The sequence below is a fragment of the Strix aluco genome, chromosome 12, assembly GCF_031877795.1.
Source record: "Strix aluco isolate bStrAlu1 chromosome 12, bStrAlu1.hap1, whole genome shotgun sequence".
Taxonomy (NCBI): domain Eukaryota; kingdom Metazoa; phylum Chordata; class Aves; order Strigiformes; family Strigidae; genus Strix; species Strix aluco.
In genome coordinates this window covers 6,473,814-6,499,800 of record NC_133942.1, presented here as the reverse complement: position 1 = coordinate 6,499,800, position 25,987 = coordinate 6,473,814, and the positions used below count along the sequence as shown (strand labels likewise).

General features: G+C 40.3%; 2 protein-coding genes across 14 annotated transcripts in view; one reads left to right on the top strand and one right to left on the bottom strand.

The window, feature by feature from the left end:
• Nucleotides 1-12,080, bottom strand: part of PEAK1 (pseudopodium enriched atypical kinase 1) — a 123,287-nt gene extending 111,207 nt beyond the window's left edge. For 4 of the 5 annotated variants that reach the window (XR_012624939.1, XM_074838083.1, XM_074838082.1 and 1 more), the window contains exon 1: nt 11,896-12,080. The gene's annotated coding sequence lies outside the window, so the exon portion shown is untranslated. The remainder of the gene's footprint in view (nt 1-11,895) is intronic. The other variant, XM_074838084.1, reaches the window with a different exon arrangement.
• A 304-nt stretch (nt 12,081-12,384) lies between these two features.
• HMG20A (high mobility group 20A) overlaps nt 12,385-25,987 on the top strand; it is a 183,782-nt gene continuing 170,179 nt past the window's right edge. For 3 of the 9 annotated variants that reach the window (XR_012624803.1, XM_074837049.1, XM_074837052.1), the window contains exons 1-2: nt 12,504-12,633; nt 14,845-14,963. The gene's annotated coding sequence lies outside the window, so the exon portion shown is untranslated. Of the gene's footprint in view, nt 12,452-12,502; nt 12,638-13,382; nt 13,402-14,844; nt 14,964-25,987 lie in introns of those variants that run through there. The other 6 variants (XR_012624804.1, XM_074837059.1, XM_074837050.1 and 3 more) reach the window with 5 other exon arrangements.

The window sequence follows — 25,987 nt, the reverse complement described above, 5'->3', positions numbered from 1 at the left end:
CATTCTGCCAATCATTCTCATCTTATCAAGCTTTAATCATGACCTGACAACACCAAGAGACTTGAAGGCATTTTGCCGTTTTGCACACAGCCTGTTTGATCCCTCCTCACAAATGATGGAAAAAGTGATCTTTAGGTGAACAATGAAACACAAAAATGAGGCGTCCTTACTTCAAACATATTTATGCAGTCTATGACTTGGAGTTTAAAGGCAGGATCTTCAATGCTCTAAAAACAGCAAAACCCTATTTACTCTATGTGCTCTTCTCCTATCTTAAAATTGAAATTTCTGATTAAAACAATCTGAAAACTAAGCAACAAACTAATCATCATCCCAATTTCCAAGTTTTTCTTGTTGCTGAACAATACAGAAATTAATTTCAAAGATTTCTCCCAAATCACATGCTAACTTTAAGTATTCAGCCATGAGAAAAGTAAATACTCATCAGTAGGTTTGACTGCAAGCTTCCGATATGCAGTGTAGCTCTTCCAACCCAGAGAGAAATATTTAACGAGCAAAACCTACGGTTGCTCTGAACAGACCATAACCCATGACCTGGCATGTACTTTGACAGCAAGTTATACAAGAAAGATGACAATACAACAGAGTTTCAAAACCAAAATATAACAGTGCCAGGATAAGCCTGTAGAAATACACTTTGTGATATAAAGCCATAAATCTCTACCACTTGAACTAAAGACTTGAAGCTCTTCGAAGCAGTAGCCTAACTCAGCCTAACTGCTGAGGTCAAAAGAAATACCCATACTGGATTATGGCAACTAAATAAATATTTACCATAGTTGCTTTCAAAGGGTGAGTTAGCAAAGTAAAACTATGAGAGTGTTCTGAGTGCTCTTTTAAACTCTGGAATAACTGACTTCAGGCAAGCTTTTAGTTCTCTTATTTGTTAAATCAGTGAATTATGGAGTTCTGGGTTTTGATTGGAGATGATTGAAAAAGCCATTTCACTGCTGCCTATCTGCTTCCAACACACAGCCAGCTGGGATGCTCATTAAATATTTCCTCAACCAGCACTTTAAAGAAAAAAAATTTAGAAAACCAAAGTCAGACCAAATTTCTGGAAGGAGATGGCAACTTTAGTCACACCCCCCAGACAGTGAAATGCTGGGTTCATATGCTGCTCTGAGTTTTTAAGTCACTGTTACCTTCTACAGTGCTACTCTGCAGGTAAAAATGGACTCTTCCTGAAATATGAGTATATCTAGAGATTTAACACTACTTCCTAAACCAGCATTAATAGCCATTTCAGCACAGATATGTCTGTAAGATATACATATACATGTCCAGACAAATTTGAGCTCAGTTCTGTGAAAATAATAAAAAATGTCTCCTTTTTGAATTAAAGTTTGCAGAACATATTTCTTCTCACTAATACTAAAAAGTTGATTTTGAGATATAAATCTTTTCCTAACCCTTGGGTTTCAGAGCAACGTAGTGTAGAATGAACATGTCTGTCCAAACTCTTCATGGCCAAAGATATTTACAGTCACACAGTCCTCTTCAACTATCAACAGAAATTATATACCTTAACTTTCACAAATACTAAAATGGATCTGTTAATAACTCTTTTCTAGAAAACTAGAACTATATGAATACATGCAAGATATGAATTAGCGGAGTTGGTGCACGAAAGTGCCAAAACTGACTAGTTTGCAGAGCCAAACAACAAAATAAGCCACAGCTCCTAAAATCGTTTCTTCAGTTCAAGGACATTTTTTCCCCTCAGAAGGCATATTCTCTTTTCTAAGTCATTGCCTTTTTGCCAGATTCCAAAGTAGGCCCTTCTGTGCTGTTTGCTTTGTCCACTAGCCTCTAACTATGAAGCAAAAGAAGAAATAAAAGCAGAGAAAATGAGTAATTCGAACAAAAGTTCCCAAAACTAACAGCTTCCACAGTTTGTGCCAATATTTTCTGAGAAAGTTATAATTTTATACAGAGCAAATTGCAATGATTTTGAATTCTAAAAGTACTAAAGAAAATATTTTCTACTTGAAAGACTACACATTTAAGGCTCCCATATGAACTGTGAGGGACTACAGGTCTTAGAGCTAGAAGACAGAAAAATCTCTCAGGTTTTATATGGCCACAAGCAGCAAATACTTCACTAAAATCAAAATAAAAACCTGAGGTCATGCTCAGAACTTTAAAAACATAAATGTTATGTAATAAAAAGCACAAAGCTCAAGAGAGTTGCTCATCTGAAAAATATGCAAAAAAACCTTTCAAAAAGACACATTTATTCCAACACATTTTAAAGAGGCAGAAGAGATGATGTTCCCTCTATTTCCACGTTGTGTACAGCTTTTCTAAAAGGAAATGCTTATCACAGGTCCTAGCATATCCAGTGCAGACACATTAGGGTTGCACCAATTAGCAAAGCAGCTTTCAGAAAGATAGTTGTCTTAATAATGAGAAGTCTTCACTTTTCTCTTTCATGGAAAAAGGCAGCAGACTTATATTTCCATGTTTTTATTCCCTTATACTAAAGACTGGGTTTCTAATTTTTCAGGTACCACTCAATTTCAAGAATTCTATCCCTTCTACTCTCTGCATATTTTCTGTTCTTAAATAACACTGTTATGTATATCCAAGGATATGAAAATGGTGAGTTAATGTGATGTATAGCATGTGTTCCTTATCAGCCCCAGAAAGGTGCTTTGTGAAGATATGATTGTCCATTCTCCTTGTACTTTTTAAGTCCTCAGAATACAAATTCATCTAAGTAATGAACAGAGTTTCCTTCTTGTGGTGTGACTGCTCTCCCTTCTAAACTAGATCATAAAACTACCGCCGAGAAAAAATCAAGCATGTTCAAGAAAAACCGTTAGACGTGCAGACCGATGACTGCAAAGGCACCTACGAGACAGCAAGCCCTGTACTGATTAGTCCTAGAAGGATACAGGAGTTGTCCAGGCTTTTAACTGTCCACTGGAAGTAATTTTTCAGAGCTGTTAAGCAGATTATGCAGGCAGGGCAGAGATTGTACTGTGGATCATCCAATGAACATACATTTATCTAATATACACCTATCTTCCCTGCAGAACAATTACCCCTGAAACTTCTGGGAGAGCTCAAGGAAGAACAGTGATGGAAAAGAAACCTTGAACCATGTGGCAAAATCAACTAAGTTAAAAGTAGCTGGGATCTACAGATTTAAAATACCTAAGTTACAGACATTTTGTAAACCGGCAGGAGAAAGACAAAAATTACAAGAAACCCTTTATTGCCTCATGTTCACTAAAAGGAAAGAAAGAAAGATTTAAAATTATAATCAAAACTGTTTCCGTATCACTTGAAATACAAGTTTGAATGGACAAGCATCTCCTACAAGAGACAAATCCAAAATGCCATTCTGCTGTAGAGAAACTGCCTTTGATACGAGGCTGTGCTGATGAATGCTCCTCTGTAACGTATACACTACAACCATAACAATACTATGAGTTTCGGAAAAGCAGAGCATACATTTGTTTAGAAACTGATACTAGTTTTCAATTGTTTCACTTGTTCAATAATCTTTTTTATCCGCAGTTCAGCTATTTGCATCCAGCACAATCACTGCAACTATGAACCAACATTGGCGGCTGCTTCTTCCAATATATTTTCAACCTTTTTTTGGTGATTGTTGTTTGATGGAAAAACTACACCAACTCTTTTAGCCAGCACAATACAAAAAAATTTCAGTGTGTTATCCACATAATACAATTTCAGGGACTACTGGCTGAATTTATAATCCCTTCTCAGTAAGCAGTGCTTGCCACTGAAGACAACAGTATTCATTATATGGATTCATATTTCCTTCTGTGTTCTACAGATTTCATTTTGTTTGGATGTTTAACAACTTATATATGAAGACACCCAAAATCAGCTTTCTGTGTAGGCAGACCATGACTTAATATGCAAAGAATTGCAGGTATTCAACTCTAGGGAAAAAAACCCAATTATGTAACATTTGAAATCTTAAGAATCTAATTCCCACTTACATTTAAATGCTGTTGCTTTGGTATTTCATCTGCTTACTGTTATTTCCCGTATGAATTATTAGTGTATGCATGAACCTTCCATCAAGTGCCCCAGCAGTTGCCTAGTAATATTTTAGAAAATACTATTACACAGCCTTTTCCATAATCTCCTCTGTAGGGGGTTGAGCAGAACCCCCTGATAACCCGTGCTGGTTATCTTTTTCAACATGTTTCTATACAACACTGTTTCTCAGTCTGCCAATTTGGCTTCAAAAGGTCTGTCCATTGCTATCTCCATTGTTCAGGAATAGCTCTGTTGATTTACACTGATAAACAAAGATAATGTACAACCATAAGCAATAAAGTCAATCTGCATAGGACAGAGTAGGAAAAAAGCCTGCAATGTTATCACTGTTATGCACTACAAATTAAAATTTCAGGCTAGTAAAAAAAAAAGGGGGGTGGGGGGGGAGTTTGAGAACCAGGCTTTTTTTTTTTTTTTTTAAATGCACCACTTCTTACTATTTACAATATTATACAATCTAGTATGATTTGCAATATTGTATTTGAATAATGTATTTACTGAATACCATGCTGATGCTGAGTGGCAATACCAATCAGAAAGGAACCCGATTCAGCTCCTCTCTTTGAAAGCAACTGCACAAACAAGCAAAACAATCAAACACTTCTCACATTCCAACAAGCAGAAAAACAGAGATAATTACACAGAACACAGGAGAACTCACCATGACTAAATCTCCAATTCAGCTGAGGAATCTTGGTCTAACCGCTTTGCAATCTCACCTTAAACCTGCAAAGCTGTCGCAGGAGGTTTTTCATGGCAACTGTTACTAACAGTATCTATGAACTGCTAAAAACAGGTACTTTATATACCAGAGTGCAACATTCTTTCTGATGTACCACTTTCTGAACAACTGTCCTTAAAGAATCACCTTTGGAAGAGATTCGTTCCTACTCTAAGAAGATAAGTGGGTTAACTTGTAAGGAACCATGACCCAGCACCCTGCCTGCCAACAGGTTTACCGAGCAAGATGACAATTACGATACCGCAGCCAGAACCAATACAGATCACAGGGTAAATTCAATGTATGTTAAGCTCTGCTTGTACTGACATTTTCTCTAACAGGGATACTGCCTTTACTGTACAAGAAATACTAGGCAAAATTCATAGGCACAGGAGCACTTCAAGCTTCAGCAAGCTTTGTCGTAACATGCCTTCTTTTTCTGCACTTTCCAAGCAATCTTTTCTAGCCAGAGATAGTGACCTCCAAATAGGAGTCTGCCTCATTTTAAGAAGGCCTGCCATAATACTTCCAAAATTTTGTTGTTACGATCAAAAGATACATTACTGACAGCTTCATTAGCAGCAGAGCAGGTTTGAGACTTCCTTGCTAATAATCTGATATTCCATCCCTTCAAACAACCACTTAAAAAAAAAAAAAAGCCACAGTATGAAAATACAGTTTTACAGGTATAAAGCTCTAAAATAGTCAATGTTTATGCCTAGGATGTATATTTAACACCAAGTTCAGCGAGTTGCTCCAATGACTACAACAGACTGCAAATGGTTGCACGATCAAAGCATATAGAACTGATCATACTGAAGAGTTTTCATGTGCCCCACATTCTCTACATCTTTACTATGAGCTATCTCCCAGCTTCTAAAAACCGAGAATGCCTACAGTTTACAGTACAAAAGTCATTAAATAAACTGTCTTCTCCAAAGATCATTCCAAACAGTAGGAGTCACACTTCTTAACCATATAGTTACTGACTTAAAGTCTGAGACTAGAGAATATTGTGCAACCTGTTTTTAAGCAAAACTACTCCATCTAGAAAGACAATTAGCAAGTCTTAGAGCAAATGAAAAACAATTACGCAATGTAACTTATTCCTCCATGGAAAACTCCTATATTTATTCTCTCTGAGCTTGTATATATTTGCATTAAATGTCAAAGTTTATTAAAGCAATATTGATGTAATTCTGAGCCTTTACAGAGAGAATCAGTGATTTCAGCGGGGTTCCAAACAGGCTCGGGGTTACTCTGCAGAAGACTATTAGGCTAATACAAGGTAGAGAGAAAGGCAAAACTTGCCTGAGGAAAAAAGGTGCTAGAAGACTAATAGTTACCCAAGGACAGTTTCAGCTCAAGAGCTATAGGATTTTTAAGTGTCTCTATTACCTTCAGACATGCATGTTTCTGAATTTACTGGCCAATTTGGGGGGAGATGATATACTTTTTAAACTACTCTTCCTTCCTCTTGCTGCATTAAAATACCCACAGAAAGGACACCAACAAGTATAAAAGCAAAACAATGATACTCAGTAAGAGGCTATTTGGCAGCTGAGACAACAGCAAGAGCATCTGTGATATGTACAGAAATTTATAGTAAAAGGGAATATACATGAAGTCAATGTAGAAGGATATCTATATTTGTTCATGTTTATAACGTACATTTAAATGTCCTTTAAATGCTTATGAAGGTTTTTTTGACAGTAAGAGCCTCAGAGCTGGAAGACTGGATGTAAATATACACATGCAGAATTTACATCTTTTGTATTATATACTGTTTTCCTCCGCTGGTGAGCTTTGTAGAGAGGCCTGTATAAATACAGGCATGCATCCAAGAAAGAACATTTTAGGATTGAGATCTGCACTTATTTAATGGTTTTACAAAAACATGTAAGGTCAAACTGTGACTGTATCACTAAATAGTTTCCTATAGCACCTCTATCAAATAATATAATAATCCAAATGTGCTTAAACATCAATGAGGTTGCATTTGGCAAATCATGTGCTAGTAGCAATGTTTTCTGAAATAGCACTAACTTTATGAAGTCAGCGATCTTACTTTTTAGCACCACACTGAACTGGTGTCTCAGACAAGATGTTACTAAAACAACTATTGCTAGAAGCCTACAATGTTTAGCCTGGCATGATTTTTATCCATTTGTTTACTGTGATTTCAAAAACTTCGCTAAGAATGTCTCCTGCAGTCAACAGTGACTGCATTAAGACTGTTGAGCATTTTTCAGCATTTATGTTTAAGTGCATGTAAGGTTTTTTAACTGAACTATTACTCTTAAGTAAAATGTGGGATAAAGCCTACAAACTGAAGGATTTTAAAACGTCTTTCCTAGGCAATATTTATAATTTTTTGCACTTTAAAAGGATAAAATAATTTTTTCCCATGTTGAGGATTTAATTTTATGGGGAAATTAAACATCCTCTGCTCTAGAGGATAGCAGCTAAGAAGACGACTCCTAAGCAAGAAGAACCATGAATTCTGAAGGCATTTTGAGGTACAGACAACAAATTAATGCTCTTAAGTACATTCTACACACCATATTTACACATCTTTTAAACATAAACATAACTATTTGGTGATCAAAGTGCAGATGTTCAATAAACATCATTGTCATCTTTTGTGTTACTGCTACTATAATTCATACAAAAGCAGCTCAGTTAAGGCCAGGCCCATACACAGCAGTTATGGGTAGTGAGCCTAATAAGGGACCTACTATTTGGAGATTTTTTCCACATACTCACACAAAAAGGAAACTAGCCGGGGTGACAGTTTTCCCCAAAATTAATGATTTAAAAAAAACCCCAAACAGTTACAGATTGATTACAAAATACTTCTCCAAGTGGCACACCTTAAAACTGATTTTGTACTCATGCTGCACAGCAGTATGTGATTACAAGGAGGAGCAAAATGGTGAACTAGGCTCCAGAGGGGTTCTGAAATTCTGTTGTTCTTGGTGTCATCTGAACAGACAAACCCAAAAACATTTGTGGTAAAGCTGTTTCATAACTCAGTGGGTTAACGTGGTAACTTTTGTAATAGCTGGTGGGGTTCTATTAGAAAATCAATCTAAAGAAAGTGACCTCAGAGCTACACCCACTGCGTAGTTTTCCTCTATCCACATTTTCAACAGTCAGGCAATCTCAAATCAACTCAGTCCACTTAAGGAGATATGGGGAAAGAAATTGCTTTAGTGACTCAGCCACTTATCTATCTTAGGAAAAAGGAAGACTGAAAATTTCTCACATGGTTGATAATTTCTGCTTATGATTTGGAAAACCCAAAAGGAAACACAGAGCCTACAATACTAAACCACAACTTATTGAAACTGCGGTTCAAATATTGGATAACTAATTAGAATTGTTATGAAGTAAACCCAAGTAATTTATCCTTGTCACCAACACTGCAGAAATACTAAAGCTCTCGTATTCCTCTCAGTGTATACTGTTTACTCGTTCCACTTCACTCTACTTTAAAACAGTGAAAGTCAACTAGCAAGTCTGATTCCAGTTTGCAGTCTGTATTTTTCCACTCTAAATTTAAAACTGTATGGTAATGGGAATTCTACATTATTGTGCGCTTACATATGAAACAATGAAAGTATTTCAGCCTTAGGCCAATGTAAATCCCAGTGCAATGCTTAGTCCTTAAATAGTGGTCATGTGTGGGAGCACAGAAGGGTGGCAGAACTGGTAATACCGATCAAAACTCTACAGACAAGGTCTCTGTACCAGCTTATCACAGGTAACGCAATCACAGAACGCAGCACCATGCTCCATCAACCCTTTTGGGTATTAGCATGGAGAACCTGAAGCCTCTTTCCCTTGGTTGTGGACAGGGGCCACACATCTCCTCCTCCAAAATCCATGTTACTCTACATACCTATAGCACAGATTTTGCCTCACTGGTGATTTTTGGCTGCCACTAACAGCCAGTAAACGCTACATATGGCTTGCAAATAACTTGATATTATTTCTTTGAACTCTGCTCCAACTAATAAACTGAAACACATTTTACAGATTATGATTTTTATATTCTAAGTAGGTTAAAAGCATCTGGAGTTATCACATATTAATAGCAGAAAGATAAAGTTTTATTTTCAGTTTCCCCGTGTCAGGTGTTTTCTTTACGATCCCTTGTCATGTCACACGTACTCCACAAAGTTCACAGTCCTCTTCACAAGTGCAGCACTATCTCATCATTATACCCACGGCACCTGCATCTCACTGTTGTGCCCCCAGCCGCATCTCAGCTGTGACACACTGACTACATGGGAGGGAGCAGCGTGGCTGCAGCACAGGAAGCAGGACCAGGGTGGAAGCTGGCAGAAGACAGAGCCCGTCTCTGATCCGCACCTCACAACCCCCAGTTTAGACCTTTGGGGCTCTCTTTTCAAGGGCTGGGGAAAAAAAGGGCTAACAGCCATACGTACAAAAAAAGAGAAAGGACTACTGAGTTAACGCCACCTGAAATCCAATCTCATCAGAAAACAGCTAGGAAAAGAAAAGCAGAGACAAGGAGTAAAGCTGCAGATCCCTTCAGAAAAAAGGGGAAAGAAAACATGGGCAACTAGCAGGGATAGGAGGGTCTAATTCCTAATGCCCTAGAGGGCAGCTCTAGGAAGAAGGGAAACCTAAGAGCAAAGACTAAACAGGAAAAGGAAAAGGGAAGTAGAGACATACAAGTGTAAATTCAGGATCAAGGTACAGAAAAGAAAACATGTTACAACTTGTTAACTTATAGTAAGCTTTTCACGGACATATTTCACCTAGCACAATACAGAAGGTTCAGTGATTACCAATGTCTGTGACCCTCATCAATAACTTACAATAGTTATCTTAATATTTTACTACCCTGTTTAGGCAAAAAAACATTTAGGAACCATTCCCCCCTTTATTTTTCTTAAATGATTGATTCCAACCAATTCCTTTATTTGAAAAGTAAATAGAAAAGAATACATATTTTGGTAAATATGCTTGCAAGTAGATTTTCTAAAGAGCTGAAGAGTCAGAAACACAAATTACCTAAGAAGTTGAAATGGTATTTTGTCTCTTCACTCTCTCTTTCTCTGAAGCAACCATAAGACTTACCGATACATAGGGAATGCTGTTGTTTCAAAATAACTGTATATTTATTTACATGGCTAATGTATGTTCTAAAGTAGAAAGAAATGCAAATGTTGTGTCCATGAGTGAAGCTCACTCTCATCAGCTTCTTGTTTCCACGCGCGTGTAGCTGGGTGCAAGTGCCCACTAGCAGAAAGGCGAGGCAGGAAAGCCTGCTGGCCCCCGGCTCTGCAGCTGGTACCTCCTGCCCAGGCTCGGGAATCACACCCTACCTGCCACTGCTGTCCAGGTGAGGAACAGGCATTCCAGCCAAACAGAACGAGCCAAGAAAGTAATTTAGGAAGTCTGTGAGTTAAGTTATCTAAGTGAGATATCCTAACAATAAGGTAAATCCATCACGAAATGAATACATAAGATTAACCATGGAAAGTTACTCATGGAAAAATTGGTAATTCACTTCTTGCATACTTCTACATTTCAGAGAACAAAATGAGGTTTTCCTGAAAACACACTGGAGCAGTAGCTCTGCCAGGAAGATGTTTCATCTGGATAAATCATCTTAGCTACTTTACAGACAAAACCTTTTAAGCCAGTGTAAAACTAGATTAAGAGTTCTAACTAGTCAAAACGACCAAATAAAACATCCGAAAGTATTTCCTGCTCTGCTACCCCACTGGAATCAAACTGTGTAGATGAGGTTGTAAGTCAAACAAAAGTCACTTAGAATTAAATGTATCTAATTTGTAACAAACGTAGCTGCTCAGCTGGCAATTTTATACAAGTTTATGTAAACTTTCTAACTATAGAACTTAATTATTGGAATTCCATGAAGTCTTGGCTCCTAAAACAACTGTGTGTCCTTTCCTTCCTGCCCATATATCTTGTGTGTTGTTTTTGCCCCAAATATCTGAGAATGAAGTGCTTTAGCAGACATTGAACAGCCTTCAAGCCGTGACTAGCAAGGAGAAAAACTTTGGATCCCCTTATGAAGTGATTAAGGAAGAATGAAAGCCAAGCTCTACAAAATAAAACAGCAAAGACCTAAAGCAAACAGAAATTATGTTCTCCGAGAAAGGACCCCTACTAAATTCGAGGTCAGAGATCCACCAGGCAACGCTACCCCTCCTCCTTCTCCTTGTGCTCACCCAAGAGCAGCCTGGCCATTCCGTGTTAGATATCGGCTGCCTGATAAGTAGCTAACCACTGCAACGTATTTATTACATCGTTTCACTTGCTGTCCCAACGCAAATCCCAGCCTTTACAGTCTAGTTTCAGCTTCACCCGCAATAAAACAGGCAAACAGACCGACCCACCTAAAACTCCAAAACAACCGTCAAGCACCAAAAGCATGAAAGGAGGATGGAATGTAGCTACACACGTACACACTAACACGTAAAGCCTTTTATGTGAGGAATTCGCAGTAATAACAGAGTAAGGACAGAGTCCCGACAGGGACAGCATCCACCTGGCACCTACAGCGGCTTTATCATCGTGAAATTCCTAGAAGGTGTCCGCTGCGAAGCCGCGCAGCGCTCCCGAGCAGGCTCAGACACGATATATGGAGCGCAGGATCGCGCCGCAAAACTTCCAGCCGAGGTGTAGGCAGCAGGAATCCCCCTTCGCCGCCACAGGCCCCGGGGGCTGTCGGCGGCGACCCGGGGGCCCAGCGCCGCGGCTGGGAGCGAGGGCGCCGCACGGCCCCGCGGGGGCCCCGGGGCGGCTGCCGGCGCCAGGCGGACCCTCCGGGCGCAGCAAGGGCCAGCGCCGCCCGCTGGGGCCGGGGCAGGGGGCGCCGGCGGGACCCCCCCAGGAAAAGCGAGCAGGCAGCGGTTGCGCCCGCCGCTCCCCCCGTGCCCCGCCGAAGCGCGCCGGGGCCCCTCCTCGCTCCCCCCGCCCAGGGCCTCGCTGAGGAAACACGAGCTGCCGGCGCAGGGCCGCCGCCGCCCCCCGGCCTCCCCTCACGGCGAGAGGGGCCGCCCCCCCCCCCCGCCGCCGCCCCTGGACCCGGACCGGCCCCTCACCTGGCAGGGGCTCACCGGCCGCGCGGCGCCTCCCGTAGGCAGGCGGCGAGGAGAAGACGGCGGTAGCTGTACGGAGGAAGCTCGGTAACGGCCGGCCCCCGCAGCCGCCGGGCCCCGCAGAAGAACCGACTCCCGGGACGGGGCTGCGACCGCCGCGCCCGCGCGCAACAACTAACTCCGGGCGCCGCCGGCCCGGCCCGGCCCGGCCCCGCCCCGCCCCCGCGCACCGCCCTTCGCGCGCGCCCCAGCGGAGGGGAGACGCCCCCCCGCCCGCCCATCACGTGCAGCGCGGCCGCCCATTGGCCGGGGAGAGGCGAGGGGGCGCGGTGGGCGGGGTCGGCGTGCGCGGACTACCACTCCCAGCGTGCTGCGCGCTCCGCTCGGCCCTTTAAAATCTTTTTGCCGTGTTTCTGCGCGCGCAGCGAGTTAGTGCGCTTCCGCTTGTGTAGAGAAAGTAGTCCCGGTGTGTTGTTTCTATTCCCGCGCCGGGCTGCTGGGCGAGGTGGCGGGTGGTGGCGGCGGGTGCTTTCCCAGCCCGGCCGGTGCTTCTCCTGAGGTGTTCTCTCGGGGAAGGCGAGAGGGACGCCCGGGGGCGGGAGGCGGGGGCGGAGAGATTCGCGTGGGCTGGGGGGCGGTAACGCGACCGTGCGCGTGAAGGAGGCGACGGCGACTGCGCGGGCTGAGGGGAGCGGGCTCCGGCGGGAGACCCCCGGCCCTGCGGAGAGTCGCCTCCGGCAGGTCAGTAGGGAGGGCCGCGGCCTCGGGCCCTTCTCCTCTCCTTTCCTTGCCCGGGACAGGGGAAGGGGGTCGGTAGTCGCCCCTCTCCCGCCGCGGTGGGCAGTGGTGAGGCGGGGAGCGGCCCCCCAGCGGCGCTGCTGGCGGCCCGGGGCCGGCCTTCCCGGGGCCAGGCCTGACGGGCTTCGCTGCCGGCCTCCCGCCCGCCCCGCGCTTGCCGGTGGGCTGCCTGTTTGCTGTGGCCCGCTGGTGAGGGGGGCTGGGGGGAAGCACCAGGGCTCGCCTTGGGTGAGGGGGAAGAGCTGGGTGAGGGTCTAGGCACTTGGCTTTCTGTGTTCTTCCTTATAACCCTTATCCCTTCCCTCGGTTTCTGCAAAGAGATAAGAGAGAATAATATTTAATGATTCCTTAGTTCTGTTTATTTTTTCATTATGTCCACTTAGGGTCGAGCAGGTCATTTGTCGCCAGTAAGAAGTTTTCACATTCATTGCCTGTTCCTGAGGAACTTCAGTTTCTTATCGTTGAGGTTGCTAAAAAAGCCCCAACCCTAGAATTGAAAACACTGGAGCCACGTGCCTTGTGAGGCGCCATTCATTCGAGTCCCCTGAAATACCAGCACTAGAGTTAAACCGGCCTGGTCCTCGCTTCCTGGAGCAAAGTAAAGCTCTTTAGTGTTGTTGTGGTGTTGGACCCTTTGAAGGGAGCTAGGGGCTTCTAGACGTGGAGCTGGCTGTTGGAGATATTCTAAGGCAAGAACCCCAAAACTATCTTGTGAGTGAGTAAGATTGGTCTAACTTGTGAATTTAGTGGCATCTAGGAAAATTGAGGGTAGGCAAGACAAATGTAAATACTCTTTTTTTACTCACTGGAAAAAAGGAAAATTCTGTTCACAGAGAAAGGGAACTTCTGCTTTCTAGAGAAGTGACCTCTCATTTTTTTTTTTGGCTGTGTGTGCCTATCAGTCAGAAAACCTTTTTAGCATGCACCCCAATATATGCATATTTATTGACTTATCAACTATGTACAGGTATTACTGTACTGATATATTATAAATCATACTCAAAAATGGAAATTAGGATAAGATAAAAATGAAATAAACACTATTTTAAAAAAATATTTATTAATGTGGCAAAAAATGTTTTCTGCCCACACCTCAGTGAATTGTCTTGCATGTGTGACCTGCTTTAGAGACCACTGTTCTAGGACATTTAAGTTTCAAAATCTGGTTAGGACTGTTCTAAGCAAATAGAAGCTGGGTAATGTCAGTGCTAGTGCCACTGTAGGGGAAACTTTCTTACTGGTTTACAGTTAATGCCTTTTTCAGCAGGTAAAGTCTTGTTAGATCTTTGAAAACATAATTCTTTTGTGTAGGTGGACTAAGCTTGGCTAAGGCCACGTAGTGACAGATGTGGGCACAATAATTTGGGGGAACCATGCTCTAGCAAGTTTATGTCTGTTAGTCTGAAGTGATCATTCTTAAAACATAATCAGCTGTTGAAAACAAAGAATTTATTTTCATGACATGTTGGGGTTTTTTTTAAATCCAGGCCACATGTGTAGGGACACTAACGATCTGGTATTTGAAGATATTAGGGAAATGCTGGTTTATTTTTTTTTCTGACACACTTAACGTTATATGCTTGTTAGAAGGGATGAGATACTCGCATTTCTAGAACTATACCAGTCACTGGCAAATACTGTAACTTTAGAGTCACTTTAGAGGAAATTGAGGGAAAGTGATTAAATTTTTTTTACTGTTCTTAGAAACCTGGCATGTCTCAATACAGAAGTTGAGATTACTAATTGTAAGGAGATCAAGCCTTAGAAATGGTGGCAAAAATGGAGTATTCTGATTAGTCTTAAAATTCTTAAGTTAGGTTTTGTATAGGATACTAGCAGTTTTCAAAATAGGAGAAGTGTAGATTGTGTGATCTGACCTCTCTGTCTTCATTGCAAATTGAATATTTTTTTCCTTTGGTTGTTCATGATGTGGTACACAGAGGGTAACACCACAGATTCACCTTTTGTGGCTTGGAGAAGGGAGAAAAGAATCATGTTTCTTACACAGATGTTTCTTTAGCACCTGAGAATAGGGTTCAACTCTTCTGTGTGTACCTGACTGTTAGGAGATGACTATAACAAATTCTAGTACTTTGCAATAAAGCAACCAAGCGGAGAGAGATTCTTACTGTCTTCCATCTTCTGTTCTTGCAGGACATCTTCCCTCAACAAGTCCAGGCTTTCTGTGTCCGATGGTCAGGGACTGTGCAGAGAACTGAGGAGACGTGCTGATTTCCTCGCTGCTCCTAGACTTCTGAATGAAAGCAGTGCCTGTGAGCTGTGTTTTTGCTTTGTACCCGCATCACAAAGTTATTCTTGGTATCAGAGCACAGGAATTTAGAAAGCTGTAAACTAATGTGTTCAAATGAACTTTGTAAGCTTTCTTTGTGAGTGTATCTGTTCACAATGTATTTGAATAAAGGGTCACTTAGTATCAAGGTGTGACAAGTTATCAAGGTATACCCCCTCACCTGCCAAAGCAAGCTCAGCCTTTTATAGTAAGTGTTTCTCTTTGATTAAATAGGATTTGTTTTAGGGCCAGTTCTTGGATGAGATTTTCCTCAAGCTTACCACTGACTAGGACAAAGGTTACAGGCAAATTTAGAGCATGTTTCACAAGCTGATACAGGTTTCTGAATTCTTACTGTACCTCCTGCCCTCTCCAGGCTGTGGTTGAAAAACTGAAGTACTCTCATTCACGGTTACTGAAGTGCGTGCAGAGCTGTGCTGGTTTTTTTGAGTGTTGTGGCATGTGCTGTGAGAAACTGTTAGATGTTAGAGCACAAGTGAAGAGGCTGCACTTAGAATAATGGGGATACTCTTCTGATAATGATCTGTGAGAGAGAAGGGTAGCTCAAGGGAAGTGCATGTACTATTTCAAGGACAGTAGGTGAATGAAGAACGGGTGTCTTTTTTTTTTTCTTTTTGCTAGTTGCTCATGTACCCTAATAAAATGTCTTTCTGTCTATAATTTGATTGGCTTTGGAGAGCTCCCCAAACTAGGTTGCTTTCTGCATTCTCTTAAGCTTTTTTGTTTTTCACTTCCATGATTTCCCTTAGAAAGAGGAATATTTCTTGTGTTCATGGGAATTGTTAAACTTCAGTTCTTTTTAAGACATGAAGAGTTGTGAATCAAAACACTTCAACACTCAGTATTCACTAGGTATGAATTTACTAAGAACAGTTTGTTTTCAGAAACCACTGTTATTTTCCCCAGTGGATTTGTTCATGAAAGCTGCTAAGGCTAGTTGGTGTCTATTTGAAATATACAGTGCAAGGGTAACTGAAACTTTTATTAGTAATGTAGCTCAGCCTCCACTGGCAAGATCTGCAGTGCTGGTCATGTTGTATTGTCTGACTACAGAACTGGCTTGTTCCTGCTCCAGTGGCGTTAGTAGCGCAGCCCTTAGCTGAGATGACAGCCATTAGTTCTTACTCTGTGTAGTCTGATGCTGGTCACTGAGTTCTGAGGGCAAAACAGCTGGATCTGGGCTTGTACATACACTGCCAGTGTTATTCCCAGTGGGATAGGTCAGATGGTAAGCAATTTAAAACAGACTAGTCTTGTAATAATTTCTTCCATAATGGGATTGTTGGGATGTATCTGTAAAAGCTTTTTGTATGCAAGTTAATCCCACAGAAGGTTAATTCTTATTGAAGCAATAAATGGCATTGTTTATACCTATCTATTAGGGACAAACCTGAGACTGACATTCTGTTTCTGAAGGGCTAATTAATAACAGTTGGATAAGGACAGCTTTTGGTGAATTGCAGCTAGAGCTAGTTTTGAATGGCTGTGTTTATCTGGGAGAAATCTTCATTCTGTGTTACAGGGAAACAAAACCAATTGTGGTGGAACAACTGAATGCTTCCATGTTCTAAATTTATTAGGAAATCTTCCCTGTTAATTGACCTTACTCTCGCAAATGCTGATGCACTTTGAAGAAAACTTGTCTTTCAGAAATGACATTATGAACGCTACTGACTAGATTATTCTTTTTAATAGTAAATATGTTAAATGGAAGTTGTGCAAAGTTGTCTTCAAAGAGGCTTACTAACAATTTTGATCATAGAAACAAATGATCCTGCTGTCCTTTGCAGGAAACTAGGGCAATAGCAGACTTTGGCTGACTGATTTCAGTCTTTTGGACCATACATCTTACATGGCATACGATGAATAACAAAATAAATCTTATACTTCACTGTTTCTGACATTGTTATGGCTTGGATTGCTCATGCTGTTTCTCCAGGTAAAACAGAATCTTAAGACTTTGGGATGTGTCTTTTGGGCATTGTGGCTGGGATAAGTAATGAGGTGAGCAGCTGACACCCTTAGCCTGTAGTTCAAAACATTGCTATAGCATGGAAATGGGAAGAGTTGTTTAGTCAAAAGACTGAGTGGCGTAAAGTTTTGTTACTGGTGATAAACATGTGTGAAGCACATAAGAGAATGAAGATAGTGGAAATGTCAGTTATTAATTGAAATCAAGAGACTTAAGACTGACGGAATTTATTTCTGAATGCTTTTTCCTTTTTTTTTCCTTCCGTTAACTAGTGCAGAACACAGGATTTCTTGGCAATTTAGTGAATTACCAGGGGAAAGTCTGCTTTTGTTTTATTGTTGTGTTCAAATATGAAAAGATAAATTCATAGCTTTATACAGTGGTGTCTGAGGGATTGTTTGCAGCCAAAAGAAACTCTCAACAAAGCTTTATTAATTGCCCTTCAAAATATTTGTCATCTATAGAACTTACTAGGACTTTAAGTGGTGGTGTATATATGACTTGTGCTTTCTGCTTGGTGGTGCAATTCTAAAGGAGCTTGAGCCAGTGAGTCTTCACTGCTGTTGTCCTCTGATGCTAGCATTCATGTCTGGTTTTGACAAACTGTTTTGAAGCATATGAGATGAAAACTTTTTTATCTAGCTGGTAAACTAGTTCAAGGACTTGGACAAGTTGAAAAACAAACAGTTTGCATGAATGCTAGTGTATGTGTGAGGGCGGCGAGCGTGACCGGTTGTGAAGAAGACCGTGAGCAATAAGATGGGGAAGTGGTAAGGCCCATGTTTAACCATAACACAAAACTGTATGATCTATGAAATCGAGGGGGTACTCAACCTTAGCTGCTCTGGATCCATGCTGATACAGTAAACAGTTGCTCAAAGGCCAGTTATGTTCCTTTTCTTTATCCTGATGCTTATCTGATTATGCAGCAGGTCAGGGGATGTTACTGTCAGGAAGGAGCATTGCTGGGCTTCCACTTTAGCCCTCTGAACAGCTTGCTGCGTTTTTGTACACCACTTCTGGCTGAAGAGAAACAGATGCGCGGTTTGTGGAATAGGACAATCCCCTGTGATGTTAAGTTAAACTGCACTGGGTAACTAGCTACTCAGATGGTGCAACTGTTACCTGGTTTGTCCCCTGGATGTGATAGATGTCACAGCAACTGCAGGGAATGAGTGAGATTTGGGGATTTTTAAAAAACAACCTTAATGGATGACTAAGGAATATTTTGTATTATTATGGTGGGATGTAAATATGTACATAAGCCTGCAGTACAGTTGCTTGCTTTAGTTGGATGGGTTCTCAGACAGTCTTAACCAAAGGGTGGTTAAAGCAGGTCTGACTTAGCTATGTCTATTCTGTAGTTCCTTTTATTTCAGGTAAGTGGAATAACATGAATTAGTTTTTTGTGAATTTTTTGTGCTTGTTACTTAAGAAAGAAACTGTTTTTCTTGGAATTCTCTTGGTTGCTGTTTCAAAGCCTTGGACATAAGATTGTGTGCTGTTTTCTAACTTTGGAGTGCTGTTTGCTGAAAACTAGTAATTGACAAAACATCGGTATTGCAAATTAACTTTTTTTTAAGAATGGCCTGTCTTTGTCACTTGTGTAAGAATAGGCTAAGAAAGAATCTCAGGCTCATGACTCTTGGGCCATAATTATATGTTGAATCATATCAACTGAAGGGTGAATTTCTTATGTAATGGAGTTAGTGTTCAAAATTCAGTGCCTGACAATATATGGCAAGTGTCAGTCTCCATAGCTGGAAAAGCAGCGGAGAGCTGTGGCAAAACAAGTTCTGGTAATAGTATGAGACTGAACATCAGAGAAAACAGATCAACACCAAGCAAAGTACTGAAAACAGTAAACTGTGAATCTTCTTTCACACTTTTAAATCTGGAGTTCGCTAACATCACATTTCTGCCAAGAAGACTGGGGGGCGGAGGGGAATGTTCCCAGTGCAGGATAAATGGCACACAAAGGTAAGAAAAAAGCTTGGCGTATGTTGTAATTCTAAGGGTTTGTTTGCATTTTTTTACTGGCATTCTAAACCTTCTCCCTTGGTACAGTGCTCCTCTCATGTCCCACTTCTCCACAGCTGGCTTTAAGAATAAGCATTATCTTCCTTGTTTGCTATTTCACTTATCCAGCGCATTGACAAAGACATCTTCTGATACCCAAAGGATAAAAAATTTAAGATTGAATAAAGATATTCCATTTAAAGCTACCATATCTTCAAATACACAAGCATCTTGTTGGAATATCTCATTAATTACAAGTTCTATAGAGTTTCTAGAGCAGATGATCAAATCTTCAGTCTCCAAAAGTCCTGAACTACAGAGGCATATTAGAATGCTTTTCTTTCACTTTCAGGATATATTTCCTAATGAGCAGGTTTTATGTTAGTTCTTGCTGCTTGGATCTGAATGATTGTGATTGTCTCAACAAAGGAGCACTCTAAAACAGGAGCTGGAGATTTGTGATTCAAAACAGAGTACCAAAGCAGTGATGAAGTGGGAGAAATTTGGAAAACTTAGCGGAGGCAGTGTAACATTAGAAGATTCATTGTTTCTGTTGGAGTTTAAACTGTGCCAATGCAAAATCGAATAGTAACCATGGGAAAAAAATGGTTTTTGTGTGTGCCTGGTCAGCAGTGTAGTTGCATTAAAAAACATGGCATAGCAGGTTTTTTCAGTCCTGACATCTAGGCAGTTAATGTCATCGGTAACCATGCTAAAGTCCTCTGGAGCCGAGTTTTGGCTTGGGGTGCAATTTACTGCAGTATGCTTAAGCTGGCATCGCACATGACTCATGCTACTGATGCAATGAAATTGAGAGAACCGTTATTTGACTAAATCCTCACTGTTTCATTATGTGGAAAGCATGACAGAGTAGACTTCAACTACTCTTCTGCTGAGTTTACGATAAGAAAGTATATTTGCTGCAATTCATATAAGATATGACGAGCCAGCGTAATAAGTATCCCTCGTTAGAACAAGTGAATCAGAATTTGTGGAATTCAAGTTCTTTTTCCAGACTTACAGGAAAGATTCTCAGCTTTCATCAGGAGAATAAATGTTTAGGTTTAGACTGGAAAAAAAACCCTACCTGAAAATGTCAAGTCATCTTGAGATAATCCTAATTTTTTCTGGTAATCATCGTTCCTCCCAATTATGACTCTTTTGGGACCCTCAGTTACTGGAATAGTTTCAAACGTTCTTAATTTCTGACACCACTAGAATTATAGTGAGAGCTGAATTTCAGGCTATAGGGTGATAGAAATGTAAGTCACTAACTCTGCGGTGCTACTTGCATCCCTTTTTCTTCTGCCAGCTGCAATGCTTGTTGGATCCTTTCCTGAGCCATTTCACCCTTTAATCTGGCATAAACTACTTTGATAAATGAACTAAGCTATTCTGTTTCTTTAGCATGCTGAAGCACTGACTTGTCCAGTGAAGAGGTGCCAGGCTGAAGATGATGCTATATGAGTAGTTAGTAGTTTAATAGGCTTAGGCTGCCCTAAAGCTATAGCCTTAGGCAGTGGAGAGCTATTGTCTGCACCTTCTAGCACTTGGCTTATCTTCATTGCGAGCAGATGACCATGTCATCTGACAACTACAAGTGGCTACTAGCAGAATGAGTCAAAAAAGTTATCTTCAGTGATTTGGTGTGGCTCATGGAGCTTAATATGATGGTTTACCACCCGTGGAAGTGGGAGTTTCCATACACATTCTTTTTTTAATAAGCTCTGATATTTATTTGAGGCCTCTGTGTCCTTTCAGCTATGTATCTGAGCTGGGGGAAGATACCCAGCTTCCCCTCTTCCCTGCCATTCTCCCAAAGGGAAGAGTTGGGGAGTTTGAGAAACTCTGTGACAAGTCCAGTAAGCTGTGGAGAGTGTCATAACCAGGTGAGAAAGGAGAAGGGATCCAGACCTTCCCCTCTCTGCGGCACCAAGCTGCTACTCGGTAACCTATCCTTAAATCTAGGTTGTAGCAAAATATGCTAAGCTTGAGAAAGAGGCTGGAAAATTATATTTGTCTAATGCTCAATTTATGCTGCCAGTGTTTTGCTAGTTTCCTGTTCTGCTTCATCAGTTGACAGTAATGTATAAATCATTGTGTGACATTATCAGGATTCTGTAAACTTTCACTAACACCAAACGCTTAATGGAAACGTGGGAACACAAATCATATGTTTTTAAGCTCTGAGTATAGGAACAAGGCAGAAAAAAGCTTCTGAATTGTATTAGTTTGATCCCTGGCTTTTAAAATGTCAATTGAAAGTCATAAATAGTGCCTTTTTCAGCCTGCTTTCTGAAATTTGATGTCTTTGAACAAAATGACATAAATTTGAAACTTCTTGGTTACTTGGGGAGAGGTAATGTGACAACTGCTTTTTCAGTAGTTGTGGTTTACTAACCAACCTGGTTTAGGTTTTTGTTTTTAGAGACTGTACTCAAGCAAACCAGACTTTATATTTGGTCACATTTAAATTAGTATAGCTCAGGACAAGTATGGGCTGGGAAAGGCCTCCTTGGAAGCAGTGACATGAAGAAATGTTGGAGGTGACTGGATAATCCAGCTGTGAACATTAGCATTTAGTGAAGCTCTGAGTAGCTAAGCCTTAGGTATGAGAACAGAGGAGTCTTAATGGGTGAGGTAGTAATACATGTCTTCTGCAGCTGATGCTGCTACAGCTACTTTTGGAATTCAGAAGGGGTTGGTAGCACACAATCAGTCTGAAAAGGAGTTAAAGACATATTTTCAGTCCTAAAAATGAATGCAGGTGCTGCCTTTAACTTCTTGAAAGGATACATTTATCAAATAACAACTTAATCAGAATTTGTTGATACAAGTTTTTAGCTGATAGGGTCTAGCCTGTGAAAATGTAACAGAGTCTAAGTGACTGCTACAATATAAAGTCGTGCAAATTTACTGTGTGCATAACTACGGTGTGGGATAGCTGATGCAGTGATGCTTCTCTTAGTGTCAGTCTTTAAAACAAGACTGGGTAACCATTATGTAGATTTGAATTCCCCTTTGTGTTCTTTTTTTAACAAAGGGTAGGTGGCCAGTGCTACATGGGTCAGTCTGGGTGATCACAATCATCCCCTCTAGCCTGTGTATGTGAGTATACTACAGCTTTACGGACAGGAAATAAGCTGGTTTAGTCCAGGAAACTTTCTTGAAAGTATAAAAATCTTCCAAGTATTTTTATTAGACTAATCAAAGTGGGTTTTGTCTTGACATAAGATTTGGTTTGATTGTTCATCTGTTTACATTTGGATATAAAAAGATATAGAATTAATAGCTGCATGTTACTAGAATTAATAACTGCAATTCACTTTATGTGAACTGTTTTGAGTAGTGATATGAAAATCATCCTAATATCAAAGATATTTTCCTTACTTGAGAAACCTTTTCTGTTAAGTTTCTATAAGGTGAAGACAATGTTAAAATTCATTACAAGCATGAGAAAATGTGAACTCCATTATATATGGCTTACTTGCATTTTCTCTATAGGAAAATGCTTTAAATGTTTGGGTTTTTTTAGCTAAGTTCCTTGCATAATTGTATTGCCAGTTGTAAAAACATACATTTTTGTTCCAATGCCATTTCAACCAAGTATTTCCCAAGTGAATTACAGAAAATACATTTATCAGAAGGGTTTGCAAAGCATGCAGGAAATAACAGATTACAAGAAACTTTCCAGCATGTTCCTAAAGTTTATGTTCTTTCATTGCTGTTACGTGGAAGAGTATTGTAAGTACTGATATACAGATAAACACACACAAAGGGTTTAAATTTTTATAGCGAGGAAGAGTGGGAAGACGGGAGATTTCAAATGCATAGTAAAGGCTAGAAACTTTAAAAAAAAATTGAACTTGAGCTTTTATCTCCGTGTCTTTATATTACAGACTTCTGGGAATTATGTTTAGAGAAATGTTTTTTCTTTATTGATGCATAATTGTTTATTCTCAAGTCTGAGGTCAGTAATGTTTGTCAGATAAATGTGTATAATTGACTTTTTATGGAGACCTTTAAACAATGCTATGTAAAGGTAGGAACTTACTGGTCTATAGCTCTATTGCATGGTTGGGTTTTTTTCCTTCCAGCTTGTGTGAATGTGGATCAGTGACTGACCAATAGAAGACTCAGGGTAAGTGATGAGGCAGGATTGTGATAATGCAGCCTTGCAGTAATATATTAACTGAAAGTTATCATGGAAAAGGTACACTAGTCTGTTGTACGCAGATAAATTTTACTCAAATGAGTTGTTGGTTTATAATAGGAAATGTATCTGTCATACCTCCATTTTTGAGACTTGTAAGCATCTCTAGTTCCGAACTTGCTTGCTAATATCTCACTACTGCGGATGTATTTGTATACCATTGTAATTAAAAATACAGAAATTGGAGCAATTGGAGGTTTTTGCAGATCAGTGAGAGAAGTTACCTGGTGTTTGCTGTGGCTTTCTACTGCTAAATAACTTGGTGCTTAAAAGATAAATGAAAGGCGAAGTAATCACCCCAAAGAAGCTAGACAGTACATCAGCAAAAGCTGACAAGGAATTAGAATGGCAATTTATTTGAAGAAATAGAGAAGAAATGAGAAATTAGTGAAATAGTTGAGAAATCAGTTGCTTTTTGGATGTTGAACATGTAGGAGGGGTTGCAAGTGTATTGGTGTTAAATACTACAGTGACAAACCATGATTTCTAACTGCTATTGAGAAATTCAGACTATGGGAGGCTTGTTGAACCCATAAGGAGATGGTGCCATGTGGGAAGAAGCTGATGGAGTTGAAATAAATTGTATTGATGAGAGGATGCAGAGAGGTTTGTAAGATCTAATTTTTAAAGCCAGTGAGAAAGTAAGTCATCAGCTGCCAGTTCTTATTGTAAAAACGAATTTGTCTCTGTAAGTGGTGTCTCTGCAATCACTAACTGAAACTAACATGTCTCTAGCCTTCATTTTAGAATTAAATGACCACTTTGAGGTTACAGTATGGTCAAGCAGCTGGTTCTTGAAGGAATCAAGAGACATGAATATTCCCTGACTTCTTTCTTCCAGTGAGTTCTCAAGAAACTTTTTCACTTGTCTCTGCGTCTGATTTTTGTGAACTTTCTCTCATGCAGATAGACCTACCTTTGAACATAATAGCTCCCATCCTCACTCGTGGCAGCAGTCACTCTTAAGTCTGAACTGCCATACTTGTAGTAAGGAGGAAATACTTGATTGTTTGGGTAGGGCTTGCATATCTCTGTGAAGATGGTTGCATGCTACTAGTGGCATGAGTGTTACTTTTGAACCTTAATCTAACTTTGGCACAAACTGTCCCTTCAATTTTTGATATAGTAGAGACTCCATTTCTTTTCAGATTTAAACCACTATTGTCAAGCAAATAATAGTATATCCTCTCTAAGGCTAAAAATGAGAACTTATCTTTTGCTTATACCCAATGAAGAGCTTGATGTTACAGTATCTTCTTGGTCCCTTGGTTTTCTGTCCCTGTAATCTTGTGAAAGTGTATGCAGTTCATTATGTTGTCTCCTCCACTTGAAGGACAGAATATATTGAACAAGAGGACTAATTAGTTGAGTGGCAAGCACAGCAGCCCTGAGCGAAGCTTTTCATTTGAAGAAAAGAAAAAAACCTACTTAAACCTGCTACTGAATTAAATCTACTTGAAATCACTGAAAGTTTGGTTCTGTGTAGTGAGGCTAACACAACTCCTCTCTGAAATGACAACTTACATTTGTTTTTACAATTTGTTGAAATGGTTTGGAGTAAATACTGCTTGTTGTATTCAGTGTTGAGAGTAAATCTGAGCTTAATACAAAGGGTGAGGGAATCTTTTTGTAGGAGCAGTATAAGATTGGAAGTCCAGCTGTAGCTTCAGTAATTGGAGAGCAGATCCTGGATTCCATGCTAAGGTTGTTCTCGATGGATTTCTGTATTTAATAGATGAATAAAGTAAAAACTTACCATCTCTGTTCTGGTGGTAGAGAGAATTGTCTTGTCCTTTCTGCCCCTCAAGATTTGTCAGGACTGGGAAAAGTGTTGTCTGATGCTCCTCTTCTCTATTCCTGTGGCCATTGTAAGGAATCTTTTCAGCTGCTTTTATGTCCTGTCTTCTATTCATCACCGCCTCTGTCCTGAGGATAAACAGTGCTTATTTCTTCAGCTGTTGGTAGCCTTCCTAACACACATACAAAAAAACAGTGAGGGTGTTTGCTGGTTTACTTCTGTTTGACCAGAAGCTTTGAGGCAGACAGTCTAGTCTAAAGCAGTCTTCGAGTCTTTAAATGTGAATGATACAAGAGATGTATTTTCTTGATTTTTGGAAGTGCGATTCATTCAGTCTAGCAGAAAACATGAACTTTTCTCATATTGTTTCCTTCCTCTTCCTCCACAACTGGGCAGAAACAGCCAACAAAGAAAACGTGGTGACTAGACACATTCCTTGCTCATTAATGCTTTGTTGGGTGGATCTTAGCCAGCAAAACTAGTTGGAATCTGCAGATTTTTTCTACGGTTAGAAGATATTTACGTATAAAATGTGTGATTATCAGGTGATGTTACTGAGAAAGACATTTTGGATAGGAATACAGACAAGTTCATGGTGATTAAGACATGGATACTTGAGTAGAGGAAAAGATCATTATTAAGTGGATGAATGTTTCTGCTTCTTGTTAACTGAACTGTTAGCTGTAAATGAAATATACTTCAATTGTCCAAAAAATACAATTTGCTGAAATTTTGAACAGTCTTTCCTAATGAGCTTGATTACTTAGTATAGTTTCAAATAATAGGCTTCGCCTTTTATTTGTCTTTTACATGCTAAACTCCAAGATATAGGCATATTATGCTGCAGATGGGAGATATTAAGTAGTGTCTGGTGCAATAGTCCTCTATGGTCTCAGGACTCTTTATTTACACATTACAACCTGCTCTTGGAGGTTTACGCATTGCTGGCAGGATGGTGACTAGCCTGTTTTGAAAACTGTGTAC